Source organism: Ipomoea nil, unplaced genomic scaffold (assembly GCF_001879475.1).
Source record: "Ipomoea nil cultivar Tokyo-kokei standard unplaced genomic scaffold, Asagao_1.1 scaffold0415, whole genome shotgun sequence".
NCBI lineage: Eukaryota > Viridiplantae > Streptophyta > Magnoliopsida > Solanales > Convolvulaceae > Ipomoea > Ipomoea nil.
The window spans coordinates 230,033-256,639 of NW_017616843.1; the positions used below are offsets into that span (position 1 = coordinate 230,033).

At 32.1% G+C, this 26,607-nt stretch overlaps 2 non-coding genes across 2 annotated transcripts; both read right to left on the reverse strand.

The window, feature by feature from the left end:
- Positions 1 to 4,881: 4,881 nt before the first annotated feature.
- On the reverse strand, positions 4,882 to 4,962 carry TRNAL-AAG. Its single transcript has one exon. It is a non-coding gene; the product is annotated as a tRNA-Leu (tRNA).
- A 70-nt stretch (positions 4,963 to 5,032) lies between these two features.
- Positions 5,033 to 5,113, reverse strand: TRNAL-AAG. The gene has a single exon. It is a non-coding gene; the product is annotated as a tRNA-Leu (tRNA).
- Positions 5,114 to 26,607: the final 21,494 nt, after the last annotated feature.

Genomic DNA, 26,607 nt, shown 5'->3' on the forward strand with positions numbered 1-26,607 from the left:
CGTAAGAGTATACGACGAACGAAAAGTCGACTACCAGAAGAGTAAACCCAATCAGAATTCCCCAAAATCCGACGACTAGACGGCATCCCTACATCTCAGAGGAGTGGACGACGAGCAAAAAGAACACTGGGCGACATCAACTTTCACCCTCTGCAATAGACGAGTAAGGTATTTAAATTTAAATATGTATATGTAGATTGTAGAACAATGCAAATGCTCCTAGTGTAGGGATTTCTTATGAAAGCATCATCCACTTTCACCCTCTGCACAGTGTAATATTTGAACAATGTATATGCGAATGGTGAGTAAGGTGGGGTACACTATGCTTTGAATATGATGGGTGTGGTCCTAATACACTGTGCTTTTGCTTTTATTTTGTATTGATTATGATATAGTGGGGTTCTGGTGTACTGCATTTTTGTTTGAATATGCTTGTATAAAGTGTGGTCCTGCAGTAGCTTTGTGCATAAATGTGCATTGAATTTCTGATAGTAGCTTTGTGCTTTGTGTTTATTTATTTTTATTTTTTTTCGTGTCAGGATGAATGAACGAGTGGAATTAATTATTCATCATGGTTGTAATTTTGTGCAAAAACCTAGGTTCAAGTATTTGAATGGTGAGACACAAGTAGTGGATGTGGACCCTGACTTAATATGTTATCCCCACTTAATGAAGTATATAGCAGACCAAAAATATGGAAAAATAGTCTCACTGACATATAAGTTAACCAATGAACCCTTTACAGCTTTAAAACTACTTCATAATGATGCTAGTACTCTCCACTTAGCTCAGATTGCTAGGGAGAATAAAAGGTGTGAGATTTATATTGAACATGGGGTAGATGACCCTGATGTGGTTGCTTTATCATTACCTGGGTGGAGTGCAGTTCAAGCTGAGGGTGAGGAGGCAGAATTAGGGGGTGAGGAGGCAGAATTAGGGGGGGAGGAAGATGGGAGTGAAGGTGAGGCAGATCCAAGACTTGGTAGTGACTACTACAATGAGGAGGGGACTGGTTTAAGCAGTGGTAGTGAGCAGATTAATTGTGGCAATGAGCAGATTACTAATAAGGGGGACAAGAGGAAAAGGAAAATCAGAGTAGATGATGCACCAATACCACCTTATGTGCCAACACATGAAAATCAGAGTAGTGATGAGGCAGATTCTGTGTATTATGATTCAGAAGATCCACCAACAGTTGAAGAAGATCTAGAAAATGAGGAAGGGAATGAAGTACAATCAAAGTACAATGATAAATACCCTAAGTACAACCCTAAATCAGACCCACCATTTATTCAAATAGGTATGTACTTTGATGACAATGTGCAATTCAAGATGGCTATGATTAGTTATGCGGTACGCACAAAGAGGGATCTGTTTTGGAAAAAGAATGGTTTAAAGTATGTTAGGGTTGAGTGTCTTGGAAAGGGTTGTGATTTTCATGTTAGTGCAGGGTGGGAAGAAAGAACAAGGTGTTTTCAGGTGAAAGCAATTACGTTGGAACATAAATGCAATAATCAATTTACCTTGGGGATAGTTAGTCAGAAATGGTTGGAATGGAAATTTGAAGAGAAGGTGAGGCAAAATCCAACTATTGGTTATTCAGAGTTGAGTAGAGACATAAAATCTGAAATGAACTTGAATGTTACTATTAGTATGTGTAGAAGGGCAATAACAGGGATATTGAAGAAGTTAGATATTGGGTATGAGAGTCAGTTCAAAAGACTTAGGGATTATGCTCAAGAGTGCTTGAATTCAAATTTGGGTTCCACAGTGAAGATACAAACAACCAACACAGTGGAAAACTCACCATTGGTGTTTCAGAGGATATATGTGTGTTTTAATGCCATGAAGAAGGGTTTTGTAGAGGGTTGCAGGAGGTTTATTGGACTAGATGGCTGCTTTTTAAAAGGAAAACTGAAGGGTGAAATACTGACTGCTGTGGGAAGAGATGGGAACAATCAAATGTACCCAATTGCTTGGGCTGTAGTAGAGATTGAAAATAGCTCATCATGGAGATGGTTTCTGAAGCTTTTAAAGACAGATTTGGGAATTGTGGACAACACTCAATGGAGGCATTCAACAAGACATTGTTGAATGCAAGGTCCAAAAATATTATTCCAATGCTAGAAGATATAAGACTTTTTGTGATGAAGAGGGTTGCAAAGAAGAAAGCATTTTCAGAAAGATGGAATGGGAATTATGGGCCATGTGTGATGAAGAAATTGAATGAGAACATACTTGGCAGTGCTGATTGGGAGGTTATCTACAATGGAGCTGATGGATATGAGGTTAAAAAATGAAGATTCCAATTCAAGATCAATTTAGAGTTGAAGACATGTTCTTGTAGACTATGGCAGTTGACTGGTTTGCCATGTTCTCATTCCATTTGTGCTATATTTCATAAGGGGCATCAGCCAGATCAGTACATTTATCAATGGTACAGTAAGGACATGTACTTGAAGACTTATGAGCATGCAATAGAGCCAATGAATGGAGAAATGTTTTGGCCAAGAACTGAAGGAGATGAGATACATGCCCCAGTGCCAAGGAAGATGACTGGTAGGCCCAAGAAAAAAAGAAAGCTTGAAGATGATGAAAAGAACAAGGACAAAAACAAATTGAGTTTAGAGGTTAGAAAGCTATCAAGGAAAGGAAGAATAATGACCTGTCAACTGTGCAAGGGGAAGGGGCATAACCAGAGATTGTGTCCTACCCAACAAGGACAATCTGGTACTGATACTGCAGTTAGAGGAAGAGGGAGGGCTCCTACTAGTGTTAGAGGAAGAGGAAGGGCTCCTACTGGTGTTAGAGGAAGAGGAAGGGCTCCTACTAGAGCTAGTGGCATAAGAGATGACATTGTTGCTGTTGAAAGTGAAACAAGGATAATATTAACTCAACAAAGCACTCTTGGGACCTCAGGTAATTAGATTAAGCTAACACTTTATGTATAATGGTTCTAGGACTGTTGGATTATGATAATAAAGGTTTGTATACGTTTTTAGATTGCACACAACATTGAAGACTTAGAAGATAGCTGGATGAAGGGCTACAGTTAAAGACCTTTTGGCAGCACTGGTTGCAGCACTTTTTGGCTACTGAATTTATGAAGCACTGTTTGCAGTTCTTGAACACTTTTTGTGCATGTATATTGGCAGCACTGTTAATGTATTCTAGGAAGTTTGGATATTTAGTTTTGGCTACTGAATTTATGCAATGATGTTTTGGCACTATCTAAGGTTAATGCAAACTGATATTGGCAGTGAAGTTGAATGTGTATTTTGGCAATGTCTTAAGGTTAATGCAAACTGATTTTAGCAATTTTTGTTTAAAGTTTATGCAGTTCTTTGACTATGTAACAGCTACAGTTCTGGTTTATGTTGTTTGAAGTTTATGCAGTTCTGAATCTGTTTAAGGGGATGGCTGTTGTTTGACTCTGTAACAGCTGCAGTTTGCATGTTGAAAACCTGGAGTGGAGGCATAAGGAGATCACCTAGCTTGGTGGACCTAAAATTTAAACACTGTTGAGTGAGTGGAGGCTTGAATCTGCAAGTTTGATTCAAGTTTGTCCTTAGTGAATTGTGTAATACATCTAGAAAATGATAAAGACTGGAAAACGAATTTAAAATTGGGGCTTCTGTAGCTTGGCTGGGATTTGAATTTGCAGTAATTATTGAGGTCCATAGTGGAAGGACCATGTTCCTAAAATTATGTTCTGGTTGTTGTATGATACATAGTGGAAGGACCATGGTCCTTTTGATGCTGCCTTATATATATTGTTAATTTTTGGCAATGTGTACATGCAGTGGTCATTTTTGTTAACAAAATGCATACTGGAACACTAAATGCAAACTGCATTCTTCATTCTGCAACACAAAAATGCAAAATGCAAAATGAAATCTGAAACTGCAAACTGATCATTTTCATTACAATGTCAACAAATGATTACAATTTCTAACTAAAAATTTTGGATACAAGCACCACAATAACAATTAACAGAACAACACACTTTAAACCGGCGCCACATCAACTTATAACCGGCAACATATAATCAGGTTTACCGGACAACCTGTTAAAAATGCTAGATGAAAAAAAAAAAAAATTGATTTGTGTATCGAATCAGCACTTATAAAAGTTCAGGGTGCGGGATGAATAATCGCTTATAGTTCGTGGTGCCGGATGACACTTGAGCCGAAGGAAATATTACAACTAGGCGCCACATTAGATTATAACCGGCAACATATCATCAGGTTTACCGGACAACCTGTTAAAAATGCTAGATGAAAAAAAAAAATTGGTTTGTATACCGAATCAGCACTTATAAAAGTTCAGGGTGCGGGATGAAAAATCGCTTATAGTTCGTGGTGCCGGATGGCACTTGAGCCTTTAATATTTAATTTTATTATCTAAATATATAATAAAAAAATTTACCCGTGCGATGCACGGGTAATTGAACAATTATTTGTTCAAAATCAAATAGGATTAATATCAGAAAACATAATTCATACGACTCATTTCATCAACTGCACTATATAATATTCGTTGTTATAATTTATATTTGTATATCAATTCAAATATTCTTAAAGTATTATAAAAATCCATTATATGCAACGCACGGTAAAAATATTAGTTTTAAATAATGCATTATATTGTTACATAAAATTATAAATAATGAAAAATGAGCATATATTATAGAATGTTAGATTATAGTTAACCGGAAAAAAAAAAAAAAAATCGCAAACGCAGTTGGAGTGTTGGACACAATAACTGATTGCTATGTATAGAACCTGATAACCGAGAAAAAGTAGTTTGTATACATAAATTTAAATAATAAAACCGGCTCAATACTACTGGAATGGCTTTTTCACTGGGCTAAAAATTGTGTGTTGAGAGTGGGATTTGAACCCACGCCCTTTCGGACCAGAACCTTAATCTGGCGCCTTAGACCAACTCGGCCATCTCAACTAGATGTAATATTTTCAAGAGGTAGTAAATAATACTTGAATACACTTTTTTGTTAGGCTAAAAAACGGAGTGTTGAGAGTGAGATTTGAACCCACGCACTTTCGGACCAGAACCTTAATCTGGCGCCTTAAACCAACTCGGCCATCTCAACTGTGTACAACATTTTCAAAACTTTTAGATATACATTGATGGCCTAACTATTTACTTTTTACTCATAATTAATAGCCATCATAACTTCATGATTTTTACAAGACGTTATAAATAATTTAAGAATTAAAAAAAAAAAAAAAAACCAAAAAGCATATCATAATGTATGTTTCTGATAGTTATCTTAATAATTAATGAATTATAGTCATGGAAAGTCAAATAAAATAGTTTTAGAATCTCTTGTAATTTATAAATTCATATGCAGAGTATTATAGGATTGGCCTATCAAAAGCCATATAACTGAACTTTAAAGCTATGTTTCTTTACTATGATCCCAAAATTTCTTATCATAATGGGAAGTCACGCAAATCCCCTATTATTCATTCATGTTATGTATTTGTTACTATCTTAAAATATTCATGAGATAAGATTTTCAATTTCTAACCAAAAGGAACATAAAATTTTGGAAATTGGAGAAGGAAATAAATAAATCGTAGCATATATAGCCAAAGAAGGCATAAAGTAGGTGCTCTGGCCGATGCTATATCTATGTTCTTTGTTTTGGTTATTAGGTTTGGTTTGCTTTTCTTTCTCTGTTTTTTGTTCTTTCCTTAAATTTAGGTGAACAAAATTTTTAATAAATTTGATTTGATTGTGTTTTTTTTACGGTTCTGGATTAGTAAATTACAACGGTGTGTTTGGTTTCATTTTTGTAGGTAATTAATGATATGAATGATTTGTGATTGATGCTAGCGGATATACAAGGGGTTTGATTGTATTTCCCCCGTTGCTTTGTTTCTTATTTTGATTGTTGTCTCGAATGTGTCGCTTGTCTGCTAAGTTTAATTTATGGGCTTTGCGAACATGATTTTGTGATATTATATGCTGAAATTAAACTGATTATGTATATCAGTTAACCTACCAAATCAAAGTGGGGACATTACATGTTAGTAAATTATTTTTTTTATTTTTTTTTTAAAATTAATTAATTAATTAATATTATTATTATTATTTTATTACAAAAATAATTATTTAATTCTAAATTTATATTATATTTTATATTTACTTTAAACAAATAATTATTTAATTCTAAATTTATGTCAAAACGACGTCGTTTGATGCACAACATAACGATCCAAGTTCCACCAAATTGGCTTAGCAGAATCAATAAACACAGTGAAAATTTCCCCTCCCTATCTGGGCTGACATAGATTTCTCCAAGAGCTCCAATGATACTTATATCCCATTCTCCAAAAGGCTGAATCCCAATCTCAATGGACCCTCACACTCTGGCCCGACAGAGCATTTAGGAGGAGTTAAATCACAGTGACTCAATGACTTAGTAGAGAGGGCTAAATGCCGGTACGCATAACGGATCTGCCACTTTGAATAGGATACTTATATCCTTGTCTTCACTGTAAGCCCAGAACAAATTTGCAAACTATTTCACCAATTTCCTAATGACAGTAAACAGCAGCAAATGTATAAACTGGTAATACTTGAAGGACATTCTTAATAAGAAGTAAGAACAGCTCGATTTTACTCCATTACTTGCCATCCTTTGCATTTGCCACTGGACAAATAAATGTGCACATGAAACAAGTATATAGTAAACTAGATCTATCATGATTCATGAACAACTGCAATATAACCATTTGAGCATAATGGGTATTGGGTTGAGAATATACTAAGGATGCTTAGCTTATTAAAAAAAAAAAAAAAAAAGAATAATAGTTTGAGCACTCTACTCACCAAATAAGCCTTCAGAGCTTCACTGCTTCCAAAATTGCTCCCAAAACTCAAAGATAATTCATGGAAGTTCAATCTTTAGTGTATTAAGTCTGGCCAAAAAAAAAAAAAAAGAACAAAGACTGTTAGGATGTATGATAGGCTTGTATATAGTGGAGTTGAAGTGCACTTTCGTGGCTAGTTCTTGAGTTCCTTATTAAGGATGCCTAGAATTGAAGGTGAACTTTAATTTAGGGAGGGGAAATATCAGACTCTTTTGCAAACCAATAATGGCTTGAGTGATGATGGGAGAGAGAAGAGAAAGCTGAGTGCTAAGTTTGTGGTTGATAGAACGTAACGAAACTCCATTGATCAAGCTTATTGCCATGAAATGACAAAACAGTATCATGGGGTGTTTGGTTGGGGATTTTTGAGATGGGAATGCTAGCCAAGAGTTGTCCACTAAGTCACCTAGCTAGATTGATCTTACAACTCCTTCAGATGGAAGATGGTTGTTGGTTTGTTGAGTGTTGGACTTGAAAATCCCGCATATTTCACTTCCGCTAATAAGGGAGCTTGATTTAGGTTGCACGCTTTGAATACTTGCACTTAGAATACTTGTTAACACATCACCATATGCTCTCTACGCTTGGGATCCTCCTTTTATAGACTAGGAGGGATGAACACCAACTTTGATTTTGAATCTTCTCATCGCATTGTCAATATAATCAACAAGTGGTAGCAGTCCAAAAGCTACCACAATCTCCTAAAATTCGCTGCCATCTGATAAATTTTGCAGCTTATCCATAGGATAATGACTGTTTCCCAATTTACCTTATAAGCACTTTCAAAGTAAAAAAGAGATGCTCCTACGTACTTACCACCAATCTGTCTTATCCATAGACCTCAAGGTTTCAAACAAGTTGTGTCCTTTAAACGGCTCTTTTTGTTCTTCTTTGAATGATCTTCTTCTGATGAGGTTGATCTTCCTTAAAACATCCTTCAATGGGTCTACTACATGCTTAAAATACAGTACAGATTCCCTTTCATCATCTCGGAAAAACTGTCAAGACTTTTTCTAGTCTTAGATTTCTTTCGATCCCCTTACCTCCCTTCCGACCTGAATCTTTCTGCCTGTTTCCTTCCTTATTTCTTCCTTCCAAAGTCTTTCCTTCCGGATGCTTCCTTCTGAAACTGCTTCCTTTCGGTCAGTCCAATTGCATGCAAAGCTTATTTAATTTTACAATAAAAAATGAGGGGTCTAAAGTGCTTATACAATGCTCTTTAAAGCACCAAAATCTATTACCAATATTCCTAACATACATGAATATCCAAATCTAACAAATGAAAAAGAATTGTCTCATTTAGTTATGAATTGTTTAATCCTATCCTTAATGTTGGGACTAAGTTCAACATGAATATGAGATTATATTGATATATATGTATCAATAAAGGATATAAACAAATGCGATCATTTCATCATTGTATAGAATACTAGTTAGGTTTATACCATGCTCCTTATTATCCATGAAGAATGAATTGAAGGAGATGCTAAATTGGTAGGTTGTCAGTGGGAGTTATCACAGTATAAACTGAATTATATATCATACTAACAAGATGCGATGTTTCATCCTAGTACTACATTGTTATCTTATGAGGATACACTTAATAATTTAATATATGAACCGTATCAACTTAAAAATATTAATTAATTAATATGCAAGATGCATGAAAGACATCACTTCTACGATTGATGTGGATAACAAAGATGATTGCAGCCAAGAAATTTGAGAGGATAGTAATGACGAAGAAAAAAAAAAACAATTCATGGATATTATAAGTAAAAGAGGAATAAGACAGAATTTGATTCTTGCCAACACCTTCTTCCATAGAGTCTTCTTAATGCAGTTTATGTTTTCTTTGTAGTTTGAGAACTATTACACAAGAGCGGAGTTTACCTATAGCACATCTCGAAATCGAGAGGCTAGACCGGTGCTCACTGCGCACAAGGAGCCCCCCTCACTTTGAGAGGTTGCTCCCACACTGTCACTGGTGAGACTCAATCTCTAATCATTCTTCCAAAGTTTCACCTCTATGACCAATTGAGCTACCCATGCGGGCATTTTAAATTGATTCATGTCATGTGTTGAAGAAGTCACTTACGTCATAGCACTTTGAAATATATGTAACAATTCAAGGCACCGATTTGATATTGCTAGTGTTATTCGTAGTACAGTTGTTGTACTATTATTTTGTATTAATGCATTTAGATACTAATGTTTATACTTGATAGGAATTCTACAAGAATGTGACAATGACCATTGTTTTTTGCAGCTCGAACCTATTTTTACATTGTGATATCTGATCTATATCCTGTTGATTGAGCCATTTCATAAAAGTTTTATTTTGAGTTAATACTTGAAATGGTCTCTTGACTATGTCATAATTCTAATTTGATTCACTAGTAGAGATTTGACGATAAAAATTAGATCATTAGCACCTGTTGTTCTATTTCGTAGTGCAACTTATTTTAAAAGTTATAGCTTATTTTAAGTTACAAATAAGCTATAAGCTTTGTTTGGTAAAACATAAATTAAGAGCTTAAAATAATAGCTTATTTTGAAACGCTTCTTGTAGTAGCGTTTCAAAATAAACTTCGGGCCTTTTAACTTCTTTTTTCCTTTTTTTATCTTTATTAATTTACAAAAATGATACCATATATATGTCCTTCATTAATCAAAATTTTAATATTTTAGTTTATCTTTTTATGTCTTTTATACACTTATAATAGCTAACTAGTTTTTCTACTCGCTTTGCGCGAATGGGATAATGCCCAATGATTCTTTTTAAATAAGTATTTCAAAATATATCAATGCAATATTATATAGAAGATGTTCATGCATAGGTAAATAAATGTTGAATTTGTTTATTTAAATCAGTAATTTTTTTTTAAAGTATATAAATGCAAGATAATATATGAGAAATTGATTATATATAACTGTCACAAAAATAAATGGAATAAGGTTTAAATTTGCCACTAAACGTAACCTGAAAATACAATTAGATCACTGAACGAAAAAAAAAAAAAAAAAAAAAAAAAAAAAAAGAGTGCAATTAGGCCACTGAACACTCCAAATGTATGCAATTTCACCTGATAGCAGGTTACCATCAATTTTAGCAGGTTACCTGCTTACGTGGCAGCTGAGTTGGCATTTTTAATAATTTTTAATAAATTTTAGTAACAAATTTTTAAAAAATTAAAACAAATTAAAACAAATAAAAAAATAAATATATATTAAAAAAAAAACGACGGGGTGGCCGTCGGCTACGTACCCCGTCTATTTTATTTTTATTTCTTTATTTAAATTGTTTCAATTTTTTTAAAAAATTATTATTAAAAATTATTTAAAATGCCAACTCAGCTGTCACATAAGCAGGTAACCTGCTAAAATTGATGGTAACATGCTATCCGGTGAAATTGCATACATTTGGAGTGTTTAGTGGTTTAATTGCACGTTTTTGGAGTGCTCAGTGGCCTAATTGCATTTTTATGTTACGTTCAATGCCCAATTTGAACCTTATTCCAAAATAAATGTTTGCACCTTTGTAATAACGCTAGTCTAAAATCGATAGTCTAAATAAATACAACTTTTGGTTAAATTTCTCTAATTCTCGTTTGGGTAGCATTGTCATTGTCTTCATCTTCAGTACATGTTTTTTTTTTTTTTTTTATTGGTAGTATGTCATGTGCAATTACGTTATTGTTGGTAGCATAGAGAGGGATTCATCATGTAATGATATTATGGTGTAGGAAGCTTTATATTCGCCTTGTTGTGTATATGACTGTGATTTTAGTTGTGCTATGAACTCTTTATCTTACAAACACATGTTGATATTTGATAGTGGTAGTTTAATTTCCCCTACATGTTTCATGTGTTGTGAGATGTGTGTCATAGGTTATCATGTGAAAGTATTGAACAAAATATTAATATATATTTATTATATTTGTATTAAATACTTGGTAAATATATATATATATATATATATATATATATATATATATATATATATATATATATAACATATTTTGTATTATAATAACTTTGATATTTAATTACAAGATAATGTAAAAAGAAGACAATAGATAATGCAGTGAATATAATAAATTAATAAATTTGAAGGTAAAGAATCTTTGAATTGTATAAAATAAAGATAATATAACTAATGAAATTATATCTCTTTTTAATTTTTTTTATAACGGATAATTCATTTTAAATAAAGGCATTATAGACATCTAATTCTAAATTAATTAAATGCATATGTATTATTTTTTGTTGTAGCTACTAATTTATTTTTTAATTTAATAAGAGCAATAAAATGGCATACATACTTTTCATCCACAATAATGAAATCATTGATTTTTTTATTTCCACTTGTTGTTGACACAAATTGTTTTGAGAGTTTGTCAATGACAATTACTATCAATAGAGGATGAAAATAAATAATTCAAAATATAAAGTTACAATATATATTGGTATAATAATATAGTAAAAATTAATTTATAAATTTCAATTTTTTGAAGTTTTCATGCATTGATAAAAGCATAATTAAAATATTAAGTTTTGTTCTCAATAATCAAAATAAGATTAATTAAACAGAAAAAAAAAACTTAACTTAAATTTATTTTTTTTAAATGAAAGAAAATCAAATGATTTTCAAAGTTCCTGGTTTATAATCATTGAAAGCTATGTATTTAGATGAGCTCATTATTTGACCAAAGTTTATATTAAATTTTATATTATATTTTTAATACTTTGTAACATAATCGTAGTATATGTTTAACAATTATGCCAACTATAATTAGGATGTGGTTCAACCCTAAGATCTTTCTTATAGAAATTATAATGAGTAAGTTAAGAATAATAAATAGTTAACGGAATATTACGTTAAGAAAGTTTATACTAACGGAATTTAAGGTTATTTAAGGGAAGAAAACAATATATATAATAAAGGGTAAATAAGAAAAATCATTAAGAAATACTAAAATTAAAATAATATGAACCATTCATTTTAAGAAATAATTAGGACCGACATTTTTTATTCCAGTTAAGGGCCTAACATTATCGGCTCTTATTAAAATTGTAGATTTATAAATTAATTTTACCAAATATTTTAATTTCAATTAGTTAATTAGATTATTAGCTACTAACATTTCAGCTAGGTGGGTCAAACAAAACCTAACTAGCTAGGAGTGGTTGAAGTTTACTTTTCTCCTATAATAAATAAATTTTGAGACCAATTGCGCTTAGTAATGTGATTTATAGAATTATGGCCAAAATGATAACCCGGAGGATGAAACCCCTAATGAATAGTATTATATCTGAATCCCAGAGTGCTTTTATACCAGGTAGGTTGATAATGGATAATATTTTGATTGCCTCAGAGGTTGGCCATTATTTGAACAGGAAACAGTGTGGAGTGGTGGGTTGGAGTGCCTTAAAACTAGATATGGCGAAAGCTTATGATCGGATGGAATGGCATTTTTTGAAAGGTATGATGACGACCCTCGGATTTAATGATAAGTGGATTGATCTTATTATGATGTGTGTTACGACGGTATCCTATAATTTCCTGGTGAATGGGACATGGAGTGAATCACTAATACCAACCAGGGGCTTAAGACAGGGGGATCCATTATCTCCGTACCTGTTTATAATTTGTGCTGAAGGACTCTCTATGTTGTTACAACAAGCACAAAGAAGGGGTTTAATACATGGATGTAGAGTAGCAAGGGGTGTTCCGCCTATCTCTCATCTTTTCTTTGCTGATGATAGCTTATTGTTTTTTAAAGCAACTGTGCAGGAGGCAAATGAAATTAAAGGATGCCTGGCTCTATATGAAAGTCTGTCTGGGCAAGCTATTAATTACCATAAATCCGGTATATGTTATAGTAAGAATACAACAGAGGAGGTCAGGGAAAATGTGGCATAAGTTTTGGGTGTGGTTCAGGTTCCTAACTTTGGGAAGTATCTTGGATTGCCATCATTCATTGGAAGAAATAAGAAAGCGGCATTTGCTTATATAGAAGACAAGATCAGACAGAGAATAGGATCTTGGAACAAGAAACTATTATCACAGGCAGGAAAAGAGATCTTATTGAAAAGTGTGGCTCAGGCTATGCCTACCTTTTCAATGAGTGTTTTCTTATTGCCTACTAATATCTGTATGGCTATTGAGCGGTTGATGAATAGGTATTGGTGGGGCTCAGGGACTGACCAGAGAGTCCATTGAAAAGCCTGGGATAAGTTATGTATTCCAAAGAAGTATGGTGGATTGGGTTTTAAAGATCTAAGAGCTTTCAATGTGGCACTATTGGGAAAGTAAGCTTGGAGACTATTGACCAATACAGACTCTTTGGTTTCTAAAGTTTATAAGGCAAGATATTATCCTAACCAACCTTTTACTGATGCGGTTCTTGGAAACAATCCAAGTCACTGTTGGCGGAGCATTATGGCGGCTAAGAGTTTAATTTGTAGTGGGGTGAGAAGACGAATTGGGAACGGAGATTCTACCTTTGTGTGGGGACACCCGTGGTTGCAAGATGAAAATGACCCCATGATCCAAACAGAAATGCCACCCCAACTGAGTAATGCCAGAGTGATCAATTTAATTAACCAAGATACAGGCACTTGGGATTATGATTTACTTACTGATATTTTTGGGCCCGGTGACGTGAGTAGGATTCTAAAAACACCAGTCTCCCCAAGCTATGATGATATGTGGTATTGGCATGGGGACTCCAAGGGAAATTACACGGTTAAACATGGGTATAGGTGTATGGTGGGGAACTATGAAAATATTGCAAATGTGGGATTTGCGAAGTGGCTCACATTGTGGAAACAAAAAATACCACCCAAATGGAAAACCTTACTATGGAGGGCTTTGAGTGGTATTCTTCCTACTACCCAAAACTTGCTTATAAAAAGAGTGGAGATTGATCCGGTGTGTGCCATGTGTGGAGTTGCAAATGAAGATATTATGCATACATTGGTTTCGTGTGATTATACAAAGACCATTTGGGCACTATCTAACCTTCCATCTACAAATATTGTGACAAATATGTTTTATGAATGGTTTAGTGAAATATTAAATATTCTAGATTTTGATGGTATTGCCTACGGAGCTGCAATTATTTATCATGTATGGAGAGCTCGGAATGGTGCGGTTTGGGATGCATGTTTGCCCAGACCACGACGAGTGCTCGCCGCGGCCCAGGCCGATATTACAGCATGGCGTCGGGTCCATGCACCGAGAGGGGACCCGAGTCCCGTGACAGCCAGCGCCTTAGCGCAGCCCACTGCCCACGAAGCCGGAAACAGTACAGTCCACAATGCCGCACCCAGCCACACTCCAACGCAACCACCACCATCCAAGTGCTATGTCGATGCTGGATATCGTCACACGGACAACACAGCAACGGTAGGAGTGGTAATGATAGGACCGGGTGGTCAATTTATCTCAGCGTACTCCGCATCTTTGCCACATTGTTTTTCCCCACTCATGGCCGAGGCATATGCTTTTAAGGAAGCTCTTTCTTGGCTACGCGAGCGTGGAGAGCAAAATATAGAGCTTTATACAGATTGCCAGGTACTGCAGAGTTACTTAACGACACCACAGCTGCTGACACGATCATATGTTGGCTATGCAATTGATGGATGCAGGAATTATTTATCTACTTTTAATTATTGTCATGTTAACTTCTTACCTAGACCGCAGAATATTTTAGCACATAGTTTAGCTACTACAGCTTTCCAGTATGACACAGCTATGTATTGGGATACTATCCCACCTGACGCTATTTCAACTTATCTATGAATACAACCCATTGGTTGACCTTAAAAAAAAATTGATAAAATATTTAATCAAAATTTGGATTTTAGATCACCCAAATTTTATTTATTTATCTTGTTTTAAAAGATTGTAAAGCCAAAATATTGTATCACATGCAAAAGAGATCGGAGAAATACCTTGTTCAGTATTGTTCTAGCTCTTCAAAACAATGTAGTTATAATTAACCACTATTCAATCACCATCCATACAATTCTCTCTCCACTTTTGAAAGTGGGCCAAGTCCAATCCAAGAGGGAAATGATGGGCGCGGAGGCTAAGGACCGAATTAGATATATATGTTGTGCAACTGATCTTGGTGATCAAAGGTTGCAACAGGTGCTGGGAGAGGGATTGTTGGGCGTCATCCAGGTTGGTGAGTTCAACCCCTTCTCGGACGTGACATTGTGATTTACCATGGAAGGATGTGGTTAAATAGTTAATACCCAACTACTTATCATCAATTGATTTTAAGTAGGATATGGCAACCAGATATATAGTCAAAGAACTCTGTAGTTAAACATGCTTAACTTACAAAAGTCATAAGATGGGTGCATGTAGTGGCATTTTCGTAATTATCATCAATTTTACTATGCAAACTTGAACACTAAAATCTGCAATTCTAAGAATTTTTCAAATTTGCACATTTAGTATTAACATATTACACATTTAGAATTAAAAGATTGTACTTGCAAAATTGCACTTAGGGTTTCGATTTTAGAGTTTATGACTGCGTTTTTTATTTTATTTGGTTTAGTGGTTCACTTTTTACTACTTAGGATCTAGCATTTACGATTTAAATTTAAAATTTAATTTTTTTCATTGATTTTTTTAAATTTATCCAGGTTTGCATAATTATATGTTACATATTGCATATTTAAGTGTTCAAGTTTGCAAAAGTGAAGTTGACGACAATTACAAAAATACCACCGTATTTTTTTTTTTTATAAATCTAATCTGATCCGTATGGTTTTTACAGATGTAAGGCTAACATTGATTCTTAGTTTTCTCCCGGGGTGTGTTCTCATTGGATCTCTCTCTCTCTCTCTCTCTCTCTCTCTCACACACACACACACACACACACACATATATATATGTATATATATATATATATATGATCATATGAGAACACTTGCTTAGGTGAGAACGTGAGAACAAATTGTGTGCATCCATCTAATATTTTTTAATGGTCTAGATTAGATTAAGTGTGTGTCCGGTTGTCGTGCGGTTGTGTGTGTCCGGTGTGGTTGTGGGGTGAGATGAGAGCCATTGATCTTGTCAAGATCAACGTCTAGGATTAACAAAATAAAATAAAATAAAATGCGGTGGTAATTTTGCATCTAGGTCAAATTTAAGGTGCGTGGTTTTCCTTAGCTTCTTAAGATGCGTGTTTTATTTCTTAAGGTGCATGGTTTTTGTGCTTAAGGTCAGTGTGTTTTGTGTTGTGCGCTTAAGGTGCGTAAGTTGTTGAAAACTTAAGTGTCAGTATAAAGCTTTAGGTGCGTGGTTTTCCTTCTTTAGGTGTGTGATTTTCCTTCTTAAGGTGTGTTGTTTTCCTTTTTAAGGTGTGTCGATCTAAAGTTTTAGGTGCGCGAGTTTTCTTCTTAAGGTGCGTTGTTTTCCTTCTTAAGGTGCTTTGATTTTCTTTCTTAAGAAAAAATAAAATAAAATAAATTTTTATTAATTTTATAAACAATTTCATGAATTTCTTTATGTTATCTACAAGTGCTCAGGTGAGAGCATTAATGGAGAAAGCACTTTTTTTTAAAAAAAATTTCATTGATTTGAGCCGTTGATCTAAATTTGATCAATGACTCATATCTAACCTCATTTTTTACTTGGGAGCAACCCCGCTCTAGAACTCAGCCATAATATGTATGTGTATGTATGTGTATATATGTGTGTGTAGTGTATATATATATATATATATATATATATATATATATATATATATATATATAGAGGGGGTGATCACATGTGGTCATGTTGTTAGGTGTGGTCGTGTGGCGGAATTTCATAATACACCAATAGTTAAGTAAGATATACACCATCAACGTCAGGAAATGCACCACAAAAAACGCACACAAATTAGGTACGCATCACCAACAAAACATCATTAGGTGCGAGTAAAAACACCATACAGTGTTCGAAAATACACCATTGGGGTTGGTGAGTTATATGGTGTATTTTTTGGGTCTGTTGTGTATTTTTTGGTATTTTTTTGCATTTCATTGTGATGTGTTTCCTTTACACTGTTAGTGTATTCTGAAATTCCGCCACACCTAACAACATGACCACATATGAGCATTATTCTCTCTCTCTCTCTCTCTCTCTCTATATATATATATATATATATATATATATATATATATATATATATATATATATATATATATATGTATACATATTTTTTCTCCATAAAGACAACCTAGGTCCCAATTTTTACATATTATTTATTTTTTGATTTACAATCCTTTTGTGAAAATAAGAATTTATAAGTTATTCGAATATAGTGGAAAATCAAAATAAAGCAAAAGGTACTCTTCCTTTAGCCACTAAAGTGAGATACATGACCAAACTATTCCCCCAAACCTCCCTCCCACTTTTCAATTGTTTGATGATGAGAGTTGTTCCTAGGATCCTTGAATTTGCCCATATTTGTTCCTACTACTACCCATCTTTGTCCCAACTTCTTCATCAACTACAACGATATATGTGCTTTAATTTGCTTCTAGTGTATGTGACCTCTGATCTCATCCCCATTTGGAATAATATATGTATCTCTCTCTCTCTCTTTCTCTCTCTCCCTATCTCCACAATGTCAATTAATCCAAAAAAGGGCCCCACAAGTGACCTTCTACACTCCACCCACCACCTTGTTCATGCACAATCCAAATACAAGGCAAAATATTTGGTCAAAAGGGTGTCAAATTGAGGTGTTTTGTTTTGTTGAGTGGGATATAGATAGAGGAACAAAAGTAGCTTTGAAGGGTTGATTAATTGTTATGATTTTAGAGAAAGTTGGGAGATCCCCACATTGCCCCATCCTCTTGTGGGCATCCTATGGCCCATTCAAGCTGTTGCCTCTCCCTCCCTCTTGGATGCAATGCATCTGCCTTAATCCTTTTCCATCTCCCCACCCCATTCTATTCAATTAAACCATTTCTTTTTGTTCTTTGAGAATCGCCAATGCGGCTCTACTAAGCCACACCTTTATTCCTTGTGCTAATAATACTGCTTATAACTTACACATGCAAGGAAACAAAAGGATAATTGATGTCATTGTTTTCTAGTTTAATTTTTTTTTTTTTCTTTTTCCTTCTATTCTCTTGATCTTGCACATAAAACCTCTTATCATGCGTGATGCTTTTCTCTCACCTCGCTCTATTTTGGTCCACGGTACTCGAGCATGTCAAAAATAAAATTACAAGTTATATGAGGAGCGAAATTTACGACAAAACATAAAACTGTCATGACATGCAGGTCAGAGACCAGAATAGTCATTTTTCTCTTGATTCTCTAATCTCCAAAAAAAAAAAAAAAAAAACACTTATCATATGTTCTAGTACGTGAACCGGAATAATCTTTTGCCCTCATTTATTCTCTGATCTCACACCAAAAAAAAAAAATAAAAATAATAAAATAATAAAATAATTAAAAAAAAAAAAAAACAAAAAAACAAAATCATTCTTCCAAAAGGTTGAACCCCAACCCTAAAAAAAAACACTTATAATATGTTCTAGTACATGATACTTTCCTCTCACCTCTATTTGAATTTGTTCTCCGACAGTCATTTGTTTTAATTTAATCCATTGCAATGTTAAAAATATAATTACAAGTTATATGAGAAGCGAAATTTAAAACAACATAAAACGGTCATGACATGGCCGGGGATTGGAATAGTCATTTTTCTTTCCATTCTCCAATCTCGCACAAAAAACCGCTTATCATATATATTGTCCTGATACTTTTCCTTCACCTCTATTTGAATTTGGTCTCTAACAGCCATTTGTTTTAATCTATTTCAATGTTAAAAATATAATTACAAATTATATGAGGAGCGAGCAAAATTTAAGACAAAACATAAAACTATCATGACATGGGACCGAAATAGTCATTTTACCAACAATTAAAACTTACATTTGCAATTTCATGTAACTAATGTAATAGCTATACAAAGCCCTACTATTTTATTAAAAGAATGTTTATAGCACAAATAATTTTAGTCTATAATTTGGATGGAATACATAATTCAATATAGTATTTGAGTGAACAAAAGAATGTGAGTATTAATCTTACACCCTGCCCACCAGGCCACCACCAACATATTTCATGTATTTAGCAAAGTTAAAAATATATATATAAGACCCACACAGTGATCAGTGAACATATAATAATAGATGTGCATTTTAATTTATTTTTTATTTATGGAAAAATCTGCATCCGCTATTCGAAGGGCACTCTGGGTGAAACTCGTATTGCTATTTTAGTTGACAAAAATCTAAAAGGAGTTAAACCAGTCTAGGTTATTCATATAATTGACCAACTCAAACTAATAAAGCTAATAGACATCATCCATGAAAAGTTAAATTTGAAACATTGTGCTTACCAAATCAACTATTTAATTAATTTTTCCGGCTAGATTCTAATATTCATGTGCCCACAAGGAATCCAATCCAGACCTTTCAGCATTCTTGGACCTTTTTCTCATTCATGTTTCCCGTGAGACTCAAACTTTTTTCCATTCATGTTTTCAGTGGGATTGAAACCACCGTACCACACTGTCGTCCATTCATGACCTTTAATCCAGGTGAGGAACAAATTACACTAATCCCTGGACTTTAATTTAAATTTTTATTAAGGTCAAACACATAAACTAAAAGTACATATTATTTAAAATTATCTTTTTAAGAAAAAAAAAAAGGAGAAATTAAAAGAGAAAATTAGAAGGGGATGGATTGAGAAATTCTCTTGTAAGTTTCTCCCCTTCACTCAATGATTCAATTGATGAATTGGCAACATCCATTAGATTTTGAGCATCCATCCATTTGCGGGACCCACCAATGGGGGTTGGCCGACCTGAAAAAATAAATAAATAAAATAAAAATTTCAACTGTCTCTTCTTCTGTTACAAACATTTGGTTGTTCCCTCAAGTTGACACTCAAATGTTATTAACACCAATGAGCTTATGGAGCATGTTCTCCTTCCAAAATGAAACTGACAATATAGTGCTCCTTAATTATGCCAACAACTGGGATTTTTCTACACGTTCTTGCTGGTAAATCTCCTCAATATTTGGCCCTACTTTCCTCCATCATCATAATCCATTATGCCCATCAATTATGTGTTTTACCCTTCATACCTCCAATTACATTAAAATAATAACCGCCCGCATGGACAGCTTAGTTGATCACAGGAGTGAAGTTTGGAAACAATGATTCAGGATCAAGTTTTATCAGCAACAGTGTGGGAGTAATCTCTCAAAGCGAGAGGGGCTCCTTTTGCGCAGTAAGCAAATGTCTAGCCCCTTTTGAGAACAACAACATCTATAATAATATCTACTATTTACTATACTAATAAGAGTCCAAGAGAGTTAGACCTATAATGGGTAGAAAAAATGGTGGTCAAATTTTTTAATCAAATGAATGGCTCAGATTGATCATATTTTAATTTTTCCTTAATATTTTCTAATTTCTACTATACTAATAAGAGCCCAAAAGAGTTAGGCCTATAATGGGTAGAAAAAATGGCGGTCACAGATTTTAATCAAATGAATGGCTCAGATTGATTAAAAGATTGATCAGATTTAAATTTTACACTAAAATTTCCTAAAATACCCACACACCGTTACTAATTCCGTTAAAATTTTAAGAATTACCGTTAGTTCACCATTAACTTACTCATTGATTTCAATAAAAAAAGGTCTTAGGTTCGAACCTCATACCAATCAAAGTTAGCATAATTAGTACTCTGTTTTACTCTTATTAAATTATATAAATAATAATTTAGTAGTTACAACAAAAAATAATACATATGCATTTCTTTAATTTAGAATTATGTGTCCACAATGTCTTTATTCAAAAAAAAAAAAAATTATTCATTATCAATAAATTAAATAAGATAAATAATTTTATTAGTTATATTGTCTTTATTTTTCTTCAATATAAAAATTCTTTATATTCATATTTATTAATTGATTATATTCGCTACATTGTCCTTACAATGTCTTTATTCAGTGAAAAAAAATTATTAGTTATCAATAAATTAATTAAAAGAAATATTTTCATTAGTTATATTGTCTTTATTTTTCTCAAATGTAAAAATTTTTACATTCAAATTCATCAATTGATTATATTCACTACATTATCTATTATCTTTTTTTGTGCACTATTTTTCTAATTAAATATCAAAGTTATAACGTAAAGTAATGCTATATATTTATTTACCAAGTATTTTATTAATACCATGAAAAAATTAAAAAATACAATTAATAAAGTCAACCATATTAACTACTTGAGAGATTTTGTGACAAAGAGAGTATTCAAATCACACAACAAATTGAAGTGAGAACTACCTCGCAATGTCCTTATTTGACAATCAGCAGTTAACGAATTATACTAGCGGATTTGACCAGCGAATTTATTTAATTATTAACATTGGGTAGAAAAAATGACCGCCAAATTATTAAATCAAATGAATGGTTCATATTGTCCAGGTTTTAATTTTGTTCTTTTAAGATTTTCTAATTTATCCTTAATTATATGATTATCCATTTAACTTTTTCGTTAATTCACCGTTAGTCTAATTCTAATATTAAAGTCTAATATAGAATTATATCTACACCATTAATCTAATTCTAATATTAAAGTCTTAATAGAACTTAACCACAAATCCTAATGTTGGAATCTCCTCAAACAATATTAGTATATATGTAATATTTTATGCCCTAATTTTTATTTGTTCTCCCTTATGTCCCGTATTTGGTTTCAACCATACCTATACAATTATTTTATTGACAATTATAATCAATATTGACTATATTATCTTGCATTTGTAAACTTAGAATTACCTATTTAACCCGCACGGGCTTAGCTTAATGGTTTAGTGGGTAGTATTTGGGAGAAGAGACCAAGGTTTGAACCTCGGCGGCGGCAATGCGGGAATTATGTCCAAAGTGGGCAGATTCCTTGTGCGTATTAGCATTTGGCCCTGTCTGCTGAACCATTGAGTCACCGTGATTTACAACTTCCCACAATGCTCTGTCGGGTTGGAGTGTGGGGGGCCCTTGGGGTTGGGGACTCAACCTTTGGGAGAAGAATTACCTATTTAAATACGAAAATTCAACCTTCAATTATCTATGCATGAACAATTTCAATATAATCTTGCCTTAATATACTTTAAAGTACTTATTTAAAAAAAAAAAAAAACATTGGGCATTATCCCAATCGCGCAATGCGCGTAAAAAACTAGTATCCTTAATAAATATGATTATCCGTCAACTTTTCCGTTAAATATTATCTTTTCCGTTAATTTCTGTTAGTTCACCGTTAACATACTCATTGATTTCAATAAGAAAGGTCTTAGGTTCGAACTTCATCCCAATCAAAGTTGGCATAATTAGTACTCTATTTTACTCTTATTAAATTAAATAATAATTTAGTAGCTACAAAAAAAAATAATACATATACATTTCTTTAATTTAGAATTATGTGTCTACAATGTCTTTATTCAAAAAAAAAAAATTATTCATTATCAATAAATTAAATAAGAGAAATAATTTCATTAGTTATATTGTCTTTATTTTCTTCAATATAAAAATTCTTTACATTCAAATTCATCAATTGATTATATTCGCTACATTATCCCTACAATATCTTTATTAAAATAAAATTATTCATTATCAATAAATTAGTTATGAGAAATAATTTTATTAGTTATATTGTCTTTATATTTCTCCAATGTAAAAATTCTTTACATTCAAATTCATCAATTGATTATATTCACTACATTGTCTATTATCTTTTTTGGGCACTATTTTTTAATTAAATATCAAAGTTATAATACAAAATAATGCTATATATTTATTTACCAAGTATTTTATTAATACCATGAAAAAATTTAAAAACTATAATTAATAAAGCCAACATATTAACTACTTGATGAATTTGTTGACAAAGAGAGTATTCAAATCACACAACAAATTGAAGTGAGAACAATCTCGCAATGTCCTTGTTTGACAATCAGCAGTTAGCGGTTAGCGTTAGCGGATTTGACCAGCGAATTATATCAACGGTTGGTAAAAAGATATTTGAAAAATTAACTGTTTAGATTAACATGTAAAATGACTTAAGGATATAATAATAATAATAATAATAATAATAATAATAATAATAATAATAATAATAATAATAATAATAATAATAATAATAATAATAATAATAATAATAATAATAATAATAATAATAATAATAATAATAATAATAATAATTGTTTAAAAATAATAATTTAATAAAAAAATAAAATAAAATAAAAATAATAAAACATATGGGGAGCCGAACGTTCGCCCCCTTAGTTTTGTCATTTTTCCCACATTATGGGAAAATGGCATGGGCAAGCAATGAGCCAGTGAAACTAGCTCTTTTATTCAAGGAGTCGAAATGAATGCCTCTACAGTAATTTTTTTTTTTTTTTTAAATCTAGAGGTGTTTTTGGAAAATCAATCTAAAAAACGCTAAGTGAAAATATTGCAAATTGCAATGTTTGTATTTTCAGGGGTTTGGAACAAATTGTTGCTTCAAACTGTTGAATAACCAAACACTTTCTTTAGCATTTTGATCTTTGGGTTACATCATATTTACTAATCTTCAAATATCTTTGGGTTACATTATAATTATTAAAAATTTTAAATTTTTACTACATCTAAATTCCTTAAATTAGGAATTTCTTTATCTATAATAATTTATTCAACAATAATGGTTGAACTAAATGAACACTGAGGAAAACACATAAAGGACTGGTACCGTTGATTGATTCATTGATCTTGTATAAATGTGCATTCATTAAATATATTAGAAGCCTTTGCAACAAAAATATTTGGTTACTATTTAAAAAAAAGTTTAGTAATAATTATAATGAACCTCCTATATTACATTGTATTTATATATTGTGACTTACATATTTAAATAAACAAATTCGACATCAAATTACTTATGTATGAACTTCTCATATATAATATTGCATTGATATACTTTCAAATATTTATTTAATTATAAACATTGGGCATTAACTCATTCGCGCAATGTGCGTGTAAAACTAGTAATATAATTTTAATAAGAACCAATAATGTTAGGCCCTTAACTGGAATGAAAAAAATGTCAATAGTATTATTTCTTAAAATGAATGGTTCATATTATTTTAATTTTATTATTTTTTTTTAATGATTTTTCTTATTTACCCTCTATTATATTATTTTCTCCCTCTAAATAACCTAATTTCTGTTAGTATAAACTTTAGTAACGGAATATTCCGTTAACTATTTATTATTTTTAACTTACTCATATTAATTTCTATAAGAAAGTTCTTAGGTTCGAACCCCATCCCAATTAGAGTTGGCATAATTGTTAAACATATACTATGAATATGTTAAAATATATTTAAAAAATATGTTAATATAAAATTTAACATAAACTTTGTTCAAATAATTAATCCGGCTAAATACATCACATTCAAAGTTAAGCATCAAAGATTATAAATCAAGAACTTTAAAAATCATTTGATTTTTATGCATTAAAAAAAAACAAAAAAAAAAAAAAAAAAAAACAACAACAACAAATCTAGGTTAAGTTTTTTTTTTTTTTTTTTTCGTTTAATTAATCTTCTTTTGATAATTTAGATCAGAGCAAAACTTAATATTTCAATTATACTTTTGCATTATTGGTATAATTTAGGTCGTTATGGTAATAATATTTTTTGTATTAATGTATAATTTAATTTTTGCTCCTTTCGTTTTGAAAAAATAAAATTCATTTCATTTTAATTAAAAATGCATTGTCATTCATATTAAAATCTCAAAACTATTTACTATTTAGTTCATTAGTTAATATTATTTGAACCATAACCAGGAGGGTGTAGTTGAGTGGAATAAATTCATCCATCTTTAACCGAATATTAAGAGTTCGATCATTGACTTTAGGTATGGAGCAGCCTTAAATCTCCAGGTTCAGCAAAGGATTAATCACTGTGTCCGATGGTGGAAACCCTGGATACACACCCAAAAAAATATTATTTGAACCACCAAAAATTTTTACCACTCTATATATGATTTGATTTAGTCAATTCAATATTGACCAACTAATTCACAATTAACCAATAAATACATACAAAAGATTGTAATATTCGACTCATCAGCCATATCGAGTGATGCGTGCACAAATTTTTGCATAATTAACTAGCAATTTTTCTATTTTATTTTCCGTTGATTGCACCAAATTAGATTTTGAAATCTTGATGTGTTGCATTATGGAGTGACAACTACCTACTACTAAGTACTAACATGATTAATTAGGATGGGAAACAAACAATTAGAGAATAATTAGTAGGGTCAACCCAATTACGTTCATAAGATTTTAGACGAATTTTGTTCCCTCATTATCATCAAATCAAACACACACCATTTATCTAATCCAATTAATTAATTTTCTAAAATTTTGTCAATTCGTTTAGTCAAAAAGTTTCTTTGCATAATTTTAAAAAGCAAATTACGTCAATCTAATCATTATTAGCCGGATCATTATGAAACAAATCGATATATATAGAAAAAGAAACCATTTTTAGATTTTAGCCACGTTCAGTTACGTATATGGTCAAAATGTTTTATATCTTGACCTATATTGAGAGAGAGGCGCTTGACATAATTTTTATAGATAAAATTATATCTCGCATATATACCACGACACATCACGATGATATAAACTTGCGCGTGCTTAGATCAAGTATAATTTTATTGACTTTAATAGTAAAAATGACATGTGACTAGAAAGACTTTGTTTTACATTGAATTGATTATTGGTTTTGATTCAACTAATTAATTATTTCAATTTCTATTTTAAGAAAATAGAAGGAATAATGTAGGCACTCATGGCTTCATGGGAATTGAATTACTTTATTTCATTAGTGTACTTTCGTTATTGCAAATAGAATGAGAAAAACAAAGCTAAGACCGATGGATGATATAATAATCATATAAACTTGACCTTCAAAGTTCAAAGAAATAGGAAAAATAGCAACAAATTAAAAACCAACTAACTCGAGTAATTTTTTTCAATTTCGTCCTAAATGATTTTGGTGACCTAATGTAGTCCTAAATTTTTGTAGCTTTGCTCAATTTAGTCCTCCTTTTGTTATTCATTCCAATTGACATTAAATAAAGGGACAATTCAGTAATCTCAATATTGACATCTCTTTACTGTCAGCCCTACAAAGTGCAAAATCTCTCTTTCTTTTATGAATTACTCCTAGATCATACTTGCAAATCAAATTTTATATCCGCAAGTTTGGGAGTAATTCGTAAAAGAAAGCGAATTTCGCACTTCGCATGTCTAGGAGTAAAGAGATGTCAATATTGAAATTACTTAATTGTCCCTCTATTTAACACCAAATGAATGGAATAACAAATGGAGGACTAAATTGAGCAAAAACACAAAATTCTTGGACTACATTAGGTCACTGAAGTCGTTTAAGTTGAAATTGAGAAAACTCATTATAGTCGAGGATCATTTAGAGTATTAACTCAATAATAAAATTTCTCTTTACCTTTCTTTCCCCGACTAAACCTCAAAAGAAGCAGAAAAAAAAAAAAAAAAAAAAAAAAACTTATAACCCCC